At 43.7% G+C, this 19,226-nt stretch overlaps 1 long non-coding RNA gene across 1 annotated transcript; it reads left to right on the top strand.

Annotated features, from left to right (window-relative positions):
• Window positions 1-6,933: 6,933 nt before the first annotated feature.
• On the top strand, window positions 6,934-15,651 carry LOC306936754. Its single transcript, XR_013791526.1, has 3 exons — window positions 6,934-6,988; window positions 10,191-10,254; window positions 15,407-15,651. It is a non-coding gene; the product is annotated as an uncharacterized lncRNA (long non-coding RNA).
• Window positions 15,652-19,226: the final 3,575 nt, after the last annotated feature.

Below are 19,226 nucleotides of genomic sequence, written 5' to 3'. Positions count from 1 at the left end.
AAGTAAATAAGTATCATTGTAGCAAGTACAAAGGGTCCACACCAAACATTGGACACATGCAGTATTTAAAAAAAAATGTTATTTATTGTAGCTTGTGTTCTTGCCGCCATGTGGAGTTGTGATCGTATGGCTTGCAAAATGAAAGGCACTGACTGTCCATATCTGAAATGTGATTAGTGCATTAAAAGAAAGTCTTGAAGAATCTTCTTTATCTTGAAATTTGTGTCCATTCAAAGAGCATTTGCACGATGCCTTTTGAAAGGAGGCAGACGTAGATGCATTTGTTTAATGCGGTACATTCCTAACTGTTGCTCAGGAGTTTATTATATAGAAGGAATTTGAATAGAAGAAATGTTTAATCCATGTGACATCCTCTCCTTTGAGTCACAGTTTGTAATAAATTATATCAGTGGATATGTTTTAACCAAGGCCGTAAAAGGCAATCAGTTTTGGGAATTCAGTAGCAACCCGTCCCCTTTATGGAAAACTATGTGTTATGTGCTCAGTGCCAAATTGGTAGATCTCATTATATTGAATTACGACACTATACGAGAAAATAAATGTATAAATTCTGATAAGTCTGCCAGTCAAGTGTTCCAATTGGCTTTTTCAATCATGAAAAGGTAACGACATATTACACTCACTGATTCATTCATTCCTGCAAAAAGCATTTTACAATAACGTTAATAATTTTGCCAGCCATAACTGAGCAGGAACTAAGGCTGCATTCACACTGGCAGATAGCTAGATAAAAGTTGAGCTGGTTTCAACTTCAGCTACAAAGATGCAAAGCTACACAGCACATTTGTAGCTTTGCATCTTTGTAGCTGAAGTTGAAACCAGCTCAACTTTTATCTAGCTTTGTAGCTGTTTGTATGTACTGTAGCTTTTGCAGCAGCTACAAACGGCCGGATGTATCTTCTTCGCGTCTTCATGTCGCTGGCTTCCATTGAAAATGAATGGTAGGCTGTATCTTTGCATCTGCCCGTGTGAACGCAGCATCATGCTGGTAATCAGAACTGTTCACCCAGCGCCATGCCATACTAATGACACATCCCCGCTGCTTCTAATAGATAGGATGGGTAAAATGCAAAGGACACTTTCCACATAATGTGCAAATGTACAGTGACAAATACCACGAAAACAATAGGCCTATCTCACAGCCCCCTTTCCACGCCCCCTTCCGGTAGCTAGTGGTGTCATTTAACATTAGCATTTACACGTTTTTTTTTCTCTGGAGAATACATTTCCTAATGTAAAAATGTGACAGACCAATATTATTATGAAGCAAACAAGATGGTAAATCAGCTCGAACAGATAGAACAAACCTTACCTTGAGAAAACAAAAGTTGTAGACTTCTTAAATGACCTCGGTTAATATGTAGTGTCTATGGAGTGACGTCACGCTATCACCACTAGCTCCGAAAGGGGGCGTGGAAAGGGGGCGGGGAAATTATGTGAGATAGGCCTATTATTCCTTATGACTTCATGGTGGAAGTAGCATTTTGATGCTCAACGAAACTACAGATTCAAGTAAACAGTTGTTCCTTAGTTGGTTAAAGGTATATTCAGTGATTTGACTTATTTCAAATATCACTTATTTTTTCTTTTTTTCTGGATAATCCTCCCTACTATAGAGTGTGCTGACCATATAAGGAGTTCCTCCCTGTCCCCAGTGAGCCCCTGGGGTCAAAAAACCCTAGTTTCAGTTTTGGTGGCGGGTGGCAAAACCTTCATCCAATCAGGATGAGTGGGGCCTTCCTCCAATCATGATCAAGTTGGGGCGGGCCTTGGTGCACATGCTGTTGGCCTGTTGCACTTCCCCCCACTGTAGAGCGTGCATGTGCACATTTTGTTACCGGGGCGGACTGGGTGGTTTTCCAAATCACCCAAATCACTGAATGCTCCTTTAACTTTGTTTTCAATTATGATGCTTTGCAATGGTCCCGTTAATATTAACCTATAGACTTGCAGCAATATTTTTAAAAGATGCATCACTTGCACACGACTCACGAGAGATCTCAAGATGTCCCGGAATGCCATGAAACATGCTAATTCATGCACATTCATGCAAAAATGACTAGGTTGGAATCTAGTCTTTTGATTTACCCCATGGCCGCTCTTCTATAGAGGGTATGCGTATGCATACAATGAATGGCAAAGTGAGTTTAACATAGTTTAACTTTGTTTAATGCAATCAGATAGGACTTTTCTGTTTGGATGTATATGGGCTGTCAAGGCCAGAAAGTAGTTTTTTGCCCCTCAGTAGCTGTTCCCGCATAACTTCCCAGAATGATGATAATGTCACGCGCATACCCTCTATAGCGGTGGTTCCCAAACACTGGGTCGGGACCCATTTGTGGGTCGCAGACACATTGTTATGGGTCCCCTTATTCTTGGTTTCCTACATTTGGTTTTTAGTTATGATTATTTTCAAAACATTTTTAAAAAGCATTCACAAAGAAGCAAAACTTTTCATTAATTAAAAACAAAATTCAGTGATTTTCTTTTTTTTCAGTAATTTCATGAAGAAATAAAAGAAAAATCTTAAGAAATTCCATAAATTAAAGTTGACGTGTCGCTTCGCACTGCGTTGTGTGCTTGTAGATCTGTTATTTTCACTAGTTTGGGGTCATAGTTTGAGACATAAAATGAACCCCTGTTCTATAGCACCACCCTCAGGGCTTTGCGTGCAAGATACAGAATCTCAAATGATGAATGAATAATGATAATTCTGTTATCCACACCGATGATTGATAATGCTCGTGAAACAAGTTTAACGTTGAGTAATGGGTTTTGATTTGGCCGTCAGTGTTTCTATGGTTTGTTCATCAAACGGCTCTGAAGTGTGTCCTCCACAGGCTCCACTGTGGTTGTTCGTTCTACTGGTGGTGTGGTGTGTCATAAACAACATAAAATGACTTGTCATTCAGTTCTACTACTGGATCCCTTCTCCACTAGTCCCTGAGCCTCCCTAACATTTTAGTCTATAGTTTTCATTTGTTGACAGAAATCTCAGCCGATTTAGTCATAGTTTTAGTCCTCATAGCTTAGTTTGTATTTCGTTTGTATCGCAAAAAGTCAGTTGGTGAACATTTTCCGTCATGGTTTTAGTCGACGAAATCAACACTGCATCAATGATATCAAAATACTTTGATTTGAAGTATAAATTAAGTCATAATCAATAGCCATTTTTATCTCACACTGAAATTAAATGCTATTTAGTTTAAACATCTAAAAGCTGCCGATAAACTACGTACGTAGCTACCGTACGCAAGAACCAAAAAAATAATAATAATTTGCTATTGTAAACGTGAACTCTTCGTCCTTGAATTGTAAAGGATCGTGTTACTGTTTACTGGATTATTCCTGTCTTTGACCTTGAATAAAGATTGTATTTAAATATGAACATGTACCTTGTTTAAATCATTGGCAGAAGCACAGATTCATAAATAGAAAGTATGATCGATTATACTGATCCCTATTTCAGGTATGTAATAAAAATCACACCCGTGTGAACTGAGTGGTGTAAGATCTTATATAGCCTGTCTGACGTAATGAAATCATGTCTGACGTAATGAAATCACACCCGGGTGAACAGGGTGAACATAGCAACCATGCTCATTTTTTCTGCACAGACTAACAAAGCCAGTTGTAGGAGTGGTTTACACACCCGGATGAACAGGGTGAACATAGCAACCATGCTCATTTTTTCTGCACTAACAAAGCCAGTTGTAGGAGTGGTTTACACCACTCAAAAAACAATCTGAACAATTGAGCAAATAAAGACATTATTTTCTACAAGGTTGGGCAGCAGTGGATCAGGGGTAGAGTGGCCGGTAGAGCGGGCGGTATAGCCGGATGGCAACCGCGATGTTCCCAGTTCGATCCAGTTTAGAATAACGGTATTCCAAATAATGTCTTCCCTGCATATTTTTGGTTTCTTCCTGAAAGCCTTTGAGTCAAAAGGCCCAATTGAAATTGAAACTGGTGGTGGGTGTGGTCACATTTTTTTATTTTATTTTATATATATCTATGGAGATACGAGGTTTCTGGCCAACAGCAACAACATGTTTCAGGCAGCAGAAGTAGACTGAGTGCATGGTGTAGCCCTGAGGTTCCCAACCACTGGTACTGGTACCACTAGTGGTACTGGTACATAGAGTCCAAAAATGACAGCACACCTAGCCGTTAATAGAAGATTTGCGAACGGATTGATCACATTCGAAATATCATCAGTTGTGCTTTTTTGTGTTCCCCGGGCTCCCCCATGAGTTAGTGTCAAAGTGTCCTTTGCAAGACTCTGAACCCCTAATTGCTCCCGATGTGCAGGTTGGTCCCTTGCATCATGGTTTCCTCCATCGGTGTGAGAATGTGTGTGTGAATCTATGTAAAGTGAATCTATGTAAAGCACTTTGGATAAAAGCGCTATATAGCCTACAGCTACATGCACCAATTGCACCATTTACTCAAATAATCGATAGTTGCAGCCAGGCTTAATGAAGAGTCTCTGGTGTGACGGTTTTGAACTCTTGTCGGTGGATTCAAAGACTCCCAGCGGTGTCTTTTCATGCCTGCATTTTCAATATCCTCCCACTCATGCCTCTGAAGTATCTCTCCTGTGCTCTCTCTCTCTCTCTCTCTCTCTCTCTCTCTCTCTCTCTCTGTGTGTCCTTACTTTGTCAAATGACCTTCCCTCCAGTCAGCACAGCTAGGATCAAACACTGATCCTGGGAGAAGAGGGAGACTGCATGCGATCGTAGAGAAAAACAAGACAAAGACAAGTTGATTTGTGTACAGCACAAAAATGAACCTCAAGGTGCTTTAAAAACAATTAAAGGTATGGTAAGTGATGTTCCTTTGTTCAAGTAAGTGTTAAATAACTATAGTCTGATAGTAATCATTGCTGTAGACTAGAGTCAAACCAATTTTATCCCATCAGGAGAGAGAACTCATACAGGATGGATAAACAAAAATCACACCTGTGTGAAGTGAGGGGCGCTCTTATCATTATACATCATCTCATGAACAACTGAATTTATGTGATTGGTTAGCCGATTTGCTCGTCTACATATGACATAAATTTTCCCTTCATTGTCAATGGCATTTAATGTTATGTTATGTCATATTTGACGGACATAATTATGACCTAATTTCTCCTTTCATTGTCAATGGCAATGGTGTGGGGACAAAAGCTGTATATAGGAGGGCCCTCAAAAATGAGCAGACAAAATTGGAACTGGAACAATATAAAATAGAAGCTGATATATGGGTACTCAACCCTAATTGGTTGAAAATGTGCAGCCCACCTGGGGGGCAATATACTATTAGAATATCAGAATATGTAGTGCTTCAACATTTGAACAAAAGACGTTTTGTTTTGACGACTTCTTACTGACAGTTGAGAGTTGAAAGCCTCCTATAATACACAACATGTACGTATGTGCTCCTCAAACACAAACCGCCTCAAACCCGTCAAGACCAACCTGCGCACCATGGGCGACCGGGCCTTCTGCTCGGCCGCCCCCGGACTGTGGAACGCCCTCTCCGCCCACCTGAGAGCACCACAGTCGGTTGACTCATTTAAGAGAGGACTTAAGACTTTCCTTTTTAACAAAGTGTTTTTAGAGCATGCCCTTTTGTTTTAAATTGATGTGTTCCCTTTTCTTAGTGTAATGCTTATGTTTTTATTTTTATTCTTCTGCATTTGCTCACTGTAGCACTTTGAGATTCTAACGAATGTAAAGTGCATTACAAATAAAATCCATTATTATTATTATTTGTGTAGGACAAAGTTTGCAGTGTAGACCTTCTTCAGCTAAGTGGGGTTTGTGTTAGCCTCGGTCCCAGCCTTACTCATCTGCTGGCTTTGTGTACCCCAGGTGTCCTTGAAGGGGTTCCATGGAGTCACCAGCAAAAAAAGTGTACAATATGTATCAGGCTTTTTGAAAAGGTTGGGAACAATGGTGTAGCCTACCGACCTGTGAGACAACCATCTGATGCTGACACCATGGCCTCTGGCCACAGGGTGGACATACAGATCTGATGCTGACACCATGGCCTCTGGCCACAGGGTGGACATACAGATCTGATGCTGACACCATGGCCTCTGGCCACAGGGTGGACATATTGGGTTCATTGAGAACCAGACAGCTTTCTGATGCTTTAGTGTCTTCCAGCAGCTGGGGCCTTTGCACGCACGCACACGCACGCGCACGCACACACACACACACACACACGCACGCACGCACGCACGCACACACGCACACACACACACACACGCACCTGGTGCCTTTCTCCCCCAAGAGCAGATTGGGATGCCACTTGCCAGTGTCATGTTGCATTCAGCGTATTATGTCACTTAAAGTGATTCCACTTATTTCTGATAGGGAAAATGCACAGAGAGAGAGAGTGAGAGAGAGAGAGAGAGAGAGAGAGAGGGAGAGAGAGAGAGAGAGAGAGAGAGAGAGAGACTGAGAGAGAGAGAGAGAGAGAGAGAGAGAGAGAGAGAATGAGTTTATTTGGGATTTTCAATTTGACCACTAGATGTCCTCATAACTTCACAAATCGTTGCAGTCATTGAGCAAATAGAAATCACGTAGATTTCTTTAGTTTATACTAGCTTTATTTTATTTTATTTTTTACTTCCCCTATCTACCCTCTTGTAATCTGATACTGATGATAATAATACACAGAAGTAGGGAGGGATAGCCTATCCCTGTTTTGATGGTATTATTATGGTAATCTAATTGGTAACATAACATTACCTTAGCTGACCCTGCTTCAATGATGGTATGAGATTCATCATCATTCACAGGTGCATTGCAAATTGTGTCGTGTGCAAACTGCAACTACAGTCTTCAACAAGGAAATGCCTTGGACGCCCAGGAACAAAAAGTAAAGTGGTTATTATTTTTAAACGTCGCCTAGTAGTGCCAAATGAGCTCGACCACCTACAGTGAAGGATTGTAGCCCCATAGTGACTCATGTGAGTGTGTTGGTCAATTGCCGTTGTAGTAATGCATTCTGACAGTTCTATTTGTAGAGCAGCAGCAGGCGACATTAAATCATGGTTCGATATTATTATCGATATTGTCTGGCGGGCAGTGGCGGCCTCTGGCCTCTAAACTGGATAACCTGTCGTCTGAGATTATGGCTATCATAATCTCATGATAGTCTATGGACTATGGCAGAAAAGCATTATCAGTTAAAGGAGTATAATTGTTACTTTACCCATTTTAAAGTTTAAACCATATTCATACTGCTCTTGTCGCAGAGGAGGGCTGTGGTGGTCAGTTTAGAAACCTGCCCACCAGTGACATCATCAGGCACTGGGCAGGTTTGGTAATTTCGAACAAGATTTCAATTTTATTTTGATTTACTTATTGTAATCAATTAAATGCAAGAACATCAATTATCTATTTCAGCATTCTAGGGATATTTCACTTTTAAAAAAAATGGTAGGCTATAGGCTACGGCCGAGGCTACAATTTTACCATCTGCTCAGGCTTTTGTGAACACCCCAAGACAGTTTTTAAGTTAATTGCTCGATTCAGTATTTGTATATTTGATATTTGTATCAGACACGCCCCCTTCCTATACACACCCATTATAACTTCAAACTCCATTTTAATAATGATAGATTCATCGAAACCCGTCCTTAGTTCTGCATGGTGATATACTTATACTGCCCTGTGTAAATTACTTTTTTATTTCATAAAATGTTCATATGTTTTGGGGAAAATGAAAAAAATAATAATAAAGAATATAAGTAAACAGAAAAGGTGCCAACTAAGTCATTTTCTGAAGACTTCTAGCTGTTCTATTTGCCCTTATACCCACTTCAGTAGAGTAGTATTTTCTGATGATTTAGGCCTGCAGTATTTATCCAAAAATATCAGTGTAAATGTTTTGTGAAAGCAGCCATCCCCACAATATTGTCACATTATCGATTGAGGCGATTTGATTTAATCCACATCGCCCAGTTGGAGTCCACCATTACACCATATCAAATATAGACCAAATGCCGTTATCTCATGAATCAACAATCTGTATGAATGTGCTGTTGTATTTATTTGATTGATTGATTGAATACTTTATTAGGCTAAAACGATAACACAAAAAAGTCCTGGGGACTTGGTTCCATTTAATTGTGGTCCTATCATGTATTGCGCATTTTGAGAATGCGTAGAAATGATCTATATATGTGAGTTTGTTTATGTGCAGAATGTGTGTGTTTTTGGATGGGGTATAGGGGCCTCCAGCAGAACATGGGCACTGGGCAACCCACCAGAGGCAGAGGCCAGGGGCTGCTTAGCCTCGCTACCCAGGAGGGGCTGCTTAGCCTCGCTACCCAGGAGGGGCTGCTTAGCCTCGCTACCCAGGAGGGGCTGCTTAGCCTCGCTACCCAGGCGGGGCTGCTTAGCCTCGCTACCCAGGCGGGGCTGCTTAGCCTCGCTACCCAGGCGGGGCTGCTTAGCCTCGCTACCCAGGCGGGGCTGCTTAGCCTCGCTACCCAGGCGGGGCTGCTTAGCCTCGGTACCCAGGCGGGGCTGCTTAGCCTCGCTACCCAGGAGGGGCTGCTTAGCCTCGCTACCCAGGCGGGGCTGCTTAGCCTCGGTATACCCAGGAGGGGCTGCTTAGCCTCGCTACCCAGGAGGGGCTGCTTAGCCTCGCTACCCAGGAGGGGCTGCTTAGCCTCGGTACCCAGGCGGGGCTGCTTAGCCTCGGTGTACCCAGGCGGGGCTGCTTAGCCTCGGTACCCAGGAGGGGCTGCTTAGCCTCGGTGTACCCAGGCGGGGCTGCTTAGCCTCGGTATCCAAGCGGGGCTGCTTAGCCTCTGTACCCAGGCGGGGCTGCTTAGCCTCGCTACCCAGGTGGGGCTGCTTAGCCTCGGTGTACCCAGGCGGGGCTGCTTAGCCTCGGTATACCCAGGCGGGGCTGCTGAGCCTCGCTACCCAGGCGGGGCTGCTTAGCCTCGCTACCCAGGAGGGGCTGCTTAGCCTCGGTATCCAGGCGGGGCTGCTTTAGCCTCGCTACCCAGGCGGGGCTGCTTTAGCCTCGCTACCCAGACGGGGCTGCTTAGCCTCGGTGTACCCAGGCGGGGCTGCTTTAGCCTCGGTAGCCAGGAGGGGCTGCTTAGCCTCGGTATCCAGGCGGGGCTGCTTAGCCTCGCTACCCAGGCGGGGCTGCTTAGCCTCGCTACCCAGGAGGGGCTGCTTAGCCTCGGTATCCAGGCGGGGCTGCTTTAGCCTCGCTACCCAGACGGGGCTGCTTAGCCTCGGTGTACCCAGGCGGGGCTGCTTTAGCCTCGGTAGCCAGGAGGGGCTGCTTAGCCTCGGTATCCAGGCGGGGCTGCTTAGCCTCGCTACCCAGGCGGGGCTGCTTAGCCTCGCTACCCAGGAGGGGCTGCTTAGCCTCGGTATCCAGGCGGGGCTGCTTTAGCCTCGGTAGCCAGGCGGGGCTGCTTAGCCTCGGTATCCAAGCGGGGCTGCTTAGCCTCGCTACCCAGGCGGGGCTGCTTAGCCTCGCTACCCAGGAGGGGCTGCTTAGCCTCGGTATCCAGGAGGGGCTGCTTAGCCTCGGTATACCCAGGCGGGGCTGCTTTAGCCTCGTTACCCAGGAGGGGCTGCTTAGCCTCGCTACCCAGGAGGGGCTGCTTAGCCTCGGTATACCCAGGCGGGGCTGCTTAGTTAATCCGTGTCTGGCTGTGGTTGGCGCTGCTGACAGAGCCTTCAAGGCTCTCTGCCTACATGTGAGACTGAGGACCCAGCCAAGGATTAGGAGGGCCTCTGGAGGCAGGCATTAGGTAAGAAGAATCGGAACAATTCATTCAAAAGTACCGCAGTATTTTTCCATGCCGTTTTCAGTCATATGGCATTATGTTAGGGGGCTGCAACTATCTACTAACTACTATTGTTTTCTAAGGATGAATCGACTTTTTCAATCACATAAAACACATAGCCCGCTTTATTAGCATACTACAGTACTTCATCATGCAACAGTGTCACAAAAAAGCATCGAATTGCTGAAATGTTGATGAATGAAAAGACGCCCTGAAAAAGAAAAATGTACCCCCCTGCAATCGATACCGTTTATTAAAATGTATTCGCACCCCTACAGTGCTTTGAGTGTCTCGTTGCCGGGCGGACCGATGTGTGATGATGTTCCCTCATGTTCCATAAATCCAGGAGGAGTGGAGAGGAGGCGAGGCAGCCGATGACGTCACAGCCTACGCTGAGCTCTCCTTATCAGGTATGTTGTAACCTTAGGCATGGCGGCGGTGGTGGTGGTCGAGGGGAGATGGTGCTGCTGGGGCTGAGGGGAGGACTAGGTGTTGATCTCCAAGAATGTTGGCAGAGCAGCGTGGGTCGGGCCCACCCTGGGTCGGGCCCAGGGTGGCTGCTGTGCTCTGGCAGATACATTTAACAGCACTGTGATCCCCACCGTCTGGTATCTCCCCTCAAACAACCCTAATCCTCCGTGCACACATGTTACTGTACACTGCAGAGCAGAGCCCGCCTATAGCCTGTCAGTCACACACACACACATGTTACACTGCAGAGCAGAGCCCGCCTATAGCCTGTCAGTCACACACACACACATGTTACACTGCAGAGCAGAGCCCGCCTATAGCCTGTCAGCCACACACACAATTCAATTCAATTCAAAGGGCTTTATTGGCATGAGAAAACATACGTTTACATTGCCAAAGCAGAAAGCACAATACAACAATACAGCAATACAATCAAAACAAAAATGATGTACATGTGAAAGTCAGAATCTTCAATAGATCAATTTCTATGTACCAAGATCACTGGATGCAGGTATAGTGCAGGAATATACACAATGATTAGTCTTTAGGGTGGTTGTGTTCCACACACACATGTTACACTGCAGAGCCCTCCTAGCCTATCCTACCCATAGACATAAAAAGGTTGAGGCTTCTTCCGGCTCTGGTGATAAAGCTTCCCTTGGATTGAATTGATAAGTCAGTGAAAAGACGCGCTGTGATTGGCCAGTAGTCACTTGAGTGGCAGCGAGAGACATGGAGGAGTCGCATGAGTGACGTCACTTGGGCAGCGACGCAGCAGTGCCTTCAGTACTTCCGCTTGACTTACTGTGCCTTCAATGGAGACACATCGCTCCAATGAACTGCAGCGGCCAACGAGGCATCTATTTTTTTAATATCTATGATCCTACCTAGTCTATCCCACCTAGCCTATAGCCCAGGGGTGCCCAAAAGGTAGATCGCGATCTACCAGTAGATCACAAGGGCTGTGCAGGTAGATCACATTACATGCCCCTAAAAAAATATATGTAATTTAAAATTTGCCACTTGAATTAAGGTGACTTGATTGACATTTAGAAGGGCCTGTCAGCTCAAACCCACAATGTATTACTTTGTTTTCAAGATTGTTGAGCCTATCCTACCTGTCTATTCCACCTAGCCTATTCCACCTAGCCTATTCCACCTAGCCTATCCTACCTGTCTATTCCACCTAGCCTATTCCACCTAGCCTATTCCACCTAGCCTATCCTACCTGTCTATTCCACCTAGCCTATATCCTACCTGTCTATTCCACCTAGCCTATCCTACCTGTCTATTCCACCTAGCCTATCCTACCTGTCTATTCCACCTAGCCTATCCTACCTGTCTATTCCACCTAGCCTATCCTACCTGTCTATTCCACCTAGCCTATCCTACCTGTCTATTCCACCTAGCCTATCTTACCTGTCTATTCCACCTAGCCTATTCCACCTAGCCTATCCTACCTGTCTATTCCACCTAGCCTATCCTACCTGTCTATTCCACCTAGCCTATCCTACCTGTCTATTCCACCTAGCCTATTCCACCTAGCCTATCCTACCTGTCTATTCCACCTAGCCTATTCCACCTAGCCTATCCTACCTGTCTATTCCACCTAGCCTATCCTACCTGTCTATTCCACCTATCCTATCCTACCTGTCTATTCCACCTATCCTATCCTACCTGTCTATTCCACCTAGCCTATCCTACCTGTCTATTCCACCTAGCCTATCCTACCTGTCTATTCCACCTAGCCTATCCTACCTGTCTATTCCACCTAGCCTATATCCTACCTGTCTATTCCACCTAGCCTATCCTACCTGTCTATTCCACCTAGCATATCCTACCTGTCTATTCCACCTAGCCTATCCCACCTGTCTATCCTACCTGTCTATTCCACCTAGCCTATTCCACCCCATTCTGAGTCTGTCTCGAGAGACTGATTCCACCCATACACTGCATATCCCGCCTATAGCCTATCCCACCCTTTGCCAGATCTAAAGAAGTTTCCCAAACAGTGGGACGGCACGCATTTGTGAGACATGGACTCATTTTCTATGGGTTGCGAGTAACCCTCCATTTCTTTCTTTCTTTTTTACATTTCTTACATAAAAAAAAATATTTATTATTTCAAAAGATTTTCAACAAATTGAAATAAAAAATGTCAAATAAAGAAACATTTTTCAAAAGAACCCAAAATCCATAGATTAGGAATACTTTCTTCCTCTTTCTCTCTCTCTCTTTCTCTCTCTCTCTTTCTTTTTCTCTCTCTCTCTCTCTCTCTCTCTCTCTCTCTCTGAGATGATTAAAGCATGCACACCTGCTGCTGGTGTGTGTGTGTGTGTGTGTGTGTGTGTGTGTGTGTGTGCGCGTGTGCGCGTGTGCGTGCAGGCTTACCTGTCAAGACCCACACTACAGCCTTATAGTCATGTGTATATTCCACCAGCTGCTTTTTATAGCTACCAAAGGGCTGTCATTAATTCAGGGGCCTTCTAACCTTTCATTCTGGGTGTGCGTGCGCTTGCATGTGTGCACACATGCGTAGCGCACACGTGCGCACACACACTCACACGCTGGTGCACATGTGTGTGTGTGGTAAGCTTCAGACATGTTACAATAGGAACTTAGGAAGCCACTTTTAACCCATTAAGACCTGTGGCCGATTTTTACAGTTTTCTGAAAAATGTATGTTGCTGTATCAGTGGTGCTCAACCTTTTTCCATGTCAAGGACAATGATATGAATATTTGGCTCGGCTATAAAACTGACTGATGACAACGCTCGCCCACACAGAGCCAACCTCATCACAGAGTACCTCCAGAATGTGGGAGTGGTGAGGATGGTATGGCCTGCCGTGAGTCCAGACCTCAACCCAATTGAACACGTATAGGGATCAGCTTGTGCTGTACGTGCTAGGAGTGACCAACAGAACCACGTTGCAACGAATCCTGGTTGAGGAATGGGATGCCATCCCACAGCAAAATGTGGCTAGGTTGGACGCTACTGAGTGTAAAATTAATGAAGTGTAAAAAAATGACCGACATGTGTTGTTTTTTTCCTTATTACTGTGGGAGAGTGCATTCATCCAATCCGCTAAGCAACTCAAAACAAGGGTGAATAGTACCAACCATTTTGGCAAATGTTTTGGAGGCGCAAACCCACACGTTAGCTGCGTTGCTCATTCCAGGAATGCCCGATCTTAACCCATTTTGGGCGGGAACCCCTTTTTGTGTTAGCATTATGTTATGCTTTAGCTATTGAAAAATACCAGATCTACAAGCTCATAGCGCGCCACCGAGTGGCGCGCTACGAGCTTGTAGGTCTGCTATTTTTGAAAAATCGAAGACATTTTTAGAATCTGATCTCAGGTCAAAATGGGTTAAGCTATACCTCGTTGTAAAGGTGAATAATCAACGATAAAAACAATATAAAATACAATACCATTTGGTATTATTAAAGTGGAGATTCTTTCTGTTTTTTTTTTTGGTGGAGTTTATTTGCCCAGGAACTCCTTGGTCATGTCATATACAGTAGCACTGCCTGTGGTGGTAAAGAGTGTAGCAGACCTTTTTAAGCAAAAGGCCTATCTCACAGCATTTCCCCGCCCCCTTTCCACGCCCCCTTTTGGAGCTAGTGGTGTTATTTTTTTTGCGGTCCATAGGCTTCCATGTTAAAAGAGGTATTTTCACAAGCCACAAACTACCGTTTTGTAAAGGTAAGGTTTATTCTACTTATTTGAGTTGTTATACCATTGTGTTTTCTTCATATTATTATCGGTCTTTGACATTTTAACATTAGGAAATGTACTTAGATTCTCCAGAGAAAAAAAGTGTAAATGCCTAATGTTAAATGACACCACTATCTACCGGAAGTGGGCGTGGAAAGGGGGCTGTGAGATACAGTAGGCCTATAGAGCATACATTAAAAAGGGTATCTTTGAAAAACAAAGATACCCCATCAGGACATTGTCTGTCCTGATGAAGGTCTAATCGACCGAAACGTCGACCTAATAAAGAGCAACATTTTGGCAAGTGTCTGACAGTGTGCGGGACCTTTCCTTTGTTTTTCAAAGATACCCTTTTTAAAGAGTGTAGCAGCACACACTGTTCTGTCCAGGATGTGTGGAGTCATAACACATTTAGCCTCAAGCATGCCGTGATCTACTTTGTACGTTCTGTCCTGTCTGCAGAACACACCGCAGATTAGTGGCTGATGAACTGTGGAGTTAATCAAAGTCCTTGATTGAATCGGTTATAAAAATAAATAAATAATTGGTATTAATCAATCCTATTTTGGTCATGGCAAAAAGTTTAAAAACTTTTCAAAAAATGAAAATGGACGATCTACAAGGCATTTTTGCATTATACCATTGTGTGTGTGCGTGCGTGCGTGCGTGCGTGCGCGTGTGTGTGTGCGTGCGTGTGTGTGCGTGCGTGGTTAAGCCAAGAGAGAAGATGATTCTGTGACGGGTCCTGTTTAAAGTAACTACATTTACTTAAGTAGTACTTAAGTACAATTTGGAGACATTTCCTACTTGAGTATTTCCAAATTCCAATACTTTTACTTCTACTCCACTACATCTCGGATCTAAATATTGTACTTTTACTCCACTACAGTCTTTTATTTGACAACTTTACTAGTTACTTTGTAGATTTTGAATATTATTAGAAAACATACATTTTGGCTATTTGAAATAGCCGATCTACAAGATCTACAAGCTCTGAGCTTAGATATTTTCAAAAGATTTGTATACATTTGAAAACTTGAAATGGGACATTCCGCACAATGAATCGGCTACTTTAACTTTTTGTACATTAAGTACATTTTGGTGCCAATGAATGAATAACAGAGTATTTCCACATTGCAGTATTGATACTTCTTTTACCTTAAATTGTGAGTACTTTTTTTCCACCACCGGTGGTGACGAGTGGGTCCCTGTTTAAAAAAGGCCTCAGTGGAGCAGCAGTGGAGGTGCACGCTGGCTTTGACCCAAGCAGCACTGTGTCTGTGTCCCTCTCTCTCTCTCTCTCTCTCTCTCTCTCTCTGTTGCATTCCTCTGAGGCAAACTGTCCAACATCATCTCTGCTCTCTCTGACAGGCACAGGGGCCCTCGCTTCATGAAGCCACAAAGGACTTGCTGTGTTGGCCCCTTCCTCTCCTCACCCTGGCCTCATCATCACCGTCGCATCACGAGAGAAGAGAGGCTCACTTCACAAGGGCCTAATTACCCACAGAGAGGCACGCCGCGCAGCAGGCTCCCTCCACCTGCACACCACCACCACCACCACCACCAAAGGCTTCGCTCTCAACAGGTGTCTGTGTCGTATAGGAGCCAACACGCATGGGCAGAACTGGAGGTACACCTGTTGCAGTCTTATGTCTCGGCAGGCAGTAACGAGCAACACAGATCAGATATTGGCTGCATTGTTGTTATTATTTTTGGTTATTTGCACTTTTAAAAACAACACATTTGAAACAACATATTATAGGGGTCGCAGAGGTGAGATTTAGAAAACCCTGTGGGGTTTATAAGGTTAATCTCACCTCATTTAACAACACAAAATACAAAGAAAAGAATAAAATCATAAATTATTTAGCAACAAATAATACAATAATGATGCAACAATAATTCAAAAATACACCAATACACAGCAATAACACACAGTATAATACAACCAGTAAGATGCCCTTCAGCACCCTTTAATACCAATTGGTATAGTGGAGAAACAATGGACCAAATGTTGTTTTATAGTCGAGCCAAATATACATACCAGTAAGACGCCCTGAGGGCGAGGTCGCGCTGAAACAACAGAGCTTCTTAATACGGCACAGTTGAGAAGCAGGAGTTAATCTATTAATCTGGTGTCGGTGAGGTCAGGTGTGGAGTTGCTGGCCGGCGCCATATATATTCAGATCTAGTACAGTATGTCAAACCATGTATGGCTATCCAGGGTTTGATGAGGTCAGTGTTGTGATCTTCATACTGTATATTGGAGATCCAGGTGATGATAGTCAGCTCCACATAACGAGATCCATGTGAGGGAGTTTTCTATGGAGATGTTTCACAGCAATGTCCATTATTAATCCATTAAAACCAGGAAATAATCTGTATCATTTTATAACTCATATCTTTGCTTCTGGGAGGTCCCTGGTACATATAATTTTGGGGGTCCTTGACACGAAAAGGTTCTTTGAACCACTGAAACATATTACGTTTTTCAGAAACTTAAAACTAGATTTTAAGTTTCTTGACATAACTTGACATTTTTAGAAGCATTTTTTTTAAAGAAGAATTCCATGCTAGAAGGCTTTTTTACCTTTATTTGTAGTTGTTACGTCCCCACCAAAGAGGTCCAGGTGTTATTTTGTGCAAAAGCGCATTATTGGCTATTTCCTCTACCATAAGCCCTCAATGAATTGCATTGAATTGCATTGAATTGAATGGGGCTATGGGGTGTTGTGAAAATTTGCTTATTTCCATCGCTCAAAAATCAATATGTTTTGTATATATCCTCTCTTCATAATGTAAATAGTATCCCGAGCGGCACACTTTACTACTTATTTCGATGGAAATAAGCGAATTAGCACAAAAACCCAACCCCCATTGAGGGCTTATATTAGGGGAAATAGCCAATAATGCACTTTTTCACAAAATAACACCTGGACCTCTTTGTTGGGGACGTAACAACTACAAATAAAGGTAAGAAAGCCTAGCATGGAATTCTCCTTTAAGCCAGGGGTTTATAAGTACAGTACAGAGTACAGTAACCCAGTAGGCTTACAGTAGTACATGCACTGCAGTTCCACCACTCGAGGTTTGTCTTAATAATAATCCTATACACGGACTGGGGGGGAAACACAAGATGGCTATCATCACATGAGATGCATCTGATGTCTCCCCTGGTGGTGCCGCGGCACCGTCTGGCACCACTTCAAACGGACCGAGGCCTCTCTCTCTCTCTCTCTCTCTCTCTCTCTCTCTCTCTCTCTCTCTCTCTCTCTCTCTCTCTCTCAGTCTGTAAGTCTCTCTCTCTCTCAGTCTGTAAGTCTCTCTCTCTCTCAGTCTGTAAGTCAGCAGGAGGAGGAAGAGATCAGCCATGCAGCGAAACCGCCGTAGCAGAAAAGAGCTTTATTCCGGAGCATCCACCACCACCACTGATTAGGGACCAGTTATGTCATTGTTTGTTGGCTCTTTCTACCCAATCACTGGAGATCTTCATCGGGTTTCTGTCGTGCACGGTGGCAGATAATGAGTTTTGAGTCATTATAGTTGTAACTTGTATCCTTACTATTGTTTTTTTTTTAACCCATTTACCCATTTAGGCCCGACGTCGACATTAAAAAAAATGTCTTCTAAATCCTGACACTTTTCTGGAAAAACCCTATGTTTCTGTATCGGTGGTGCTCAATATTTCATGTCAAGGACCCCAAATATTATATGTAATTGGCCGACCGACCCCCATCTGAAAATATGTTGTTCCAGGGATCCCCCCAGAAGCAAAGATTTGAGTTAAAATGTTCACTCTGTAACAATATACTGTATATATTCAAAGATTTGAGGCACATTTTCACGATTTTTCAAAAATAGCAGACCTACAAGTTCATAGCGCGGCACTCGGTGCTGCGCTATGAACTTGTAGATCTGCTATTTTTCAATAGCTAAATTATAACATGGCTTTCCTGTATTTGTTTATGGGTTAATAGACGCTAGTTATTGTACAGTATGTTGATGTAAGCTGGCTACTTGTTCACATGTTCGTATATACGTTTCGTAGATGTTATGTTTCGTAGATATTGTTTCCTTGACCGCTAAGAATGATATTTAGATAGCATGTTGTTCAGACAGAATCTAGGGTTGATGTTTACATGGTAACCTATAGTTACTTTGAAGCACTCAATTGTTTTTTCACTTTACACTCTACTTAACGTGGCCATTTCCCCTGTCATTTGTCGACTATAGGGTTCAAGCCACTTACTCTGATCTGGCACTTGTAAGTCTATCCGGATAAAAGTATCAGGCTAAATGCCCTGAATTGATAATTGTAATTGTAGGATGCTGAAGCAAAGCCTCACACAAGCACAGACAATAACAAAAGAGTGGAGTGAAGCTTGAGTAAAGCCATTGTTTGAATGCCTGAGGAGGGTTTAGGAGTTAACCATAAGCAGCACCATGTTTCTCTTCTTCTTCTTGCTGTTTGCGCTGGTCTGTGGTCTTGCCATAGGCCTCTATGAAGAACGCATTATTGTGGCAGCTATAGGGCCTGTCCACATGAATCCTCTGTTTATCCCCTCCGTGCTGCAGAGACACATCAGTTACTATACCGTTGCTTGATATCGGACAGAAAATATGAACTTTTCAGGAAATGGAAAAAGAAGAAAACATGTTTTTAGAACAACACAACATCAAAGTTGGTACGGTGACTTTAAACATTGTCAGATACTTGAATGTGTCTTCATATTATCATCACTTTACCCAAATGCAGGTCAAATGGAGTTTTTGACCATTAATGTGGTGCGTGCGTGCGTGCGTGCGTGCATGCGTGCGTGCGCGATTTGATCTTTCAAAGCTCACAAGCAAATGAAAGAGGTAAACATCACAAGTTGTGTGTTCAGTTTATGTGGTCTATAAAAGTGTCAAGATGTCAAGCCTTTTATTTATGCTCCAAAGGCACCGAGGTTACCCTCATTCAGGATCATCAGAGACACCGTCTATAAACCACACTAGACTGTGAACTCGCCCCGTCAAGCACACAATTTAAAGCTTAGCAAATGAGAGGGCAGGGGGGGGGGGGGGGACTGATGAAAACTTCCCAAATTAAATCTAGAATAACTGTAGCAGCAGCGGTTGCTGAACAGCGCAGTAGCGTCCGCAGAGTCCAAATCCCCAGCTATTGATTATTAAAAATCACACCCGTGTG

Source organism: Electrona antarctica (genome assembly GCF_951216825.1).
Source record: "Electrona antarctica genome assembly, chromosome: 14".
In the NCBI taxonomy this organism is placed as follows: domain Eukaryota; kingdom Metazoa; phylum Chordata; class Actinopteri; order Myctophiformes; family Myctophidae; genus Electrona; species Electrona antarctica.
This window is presented reverse-complemented; position numbering and strand designations above follow the sequence as displayed.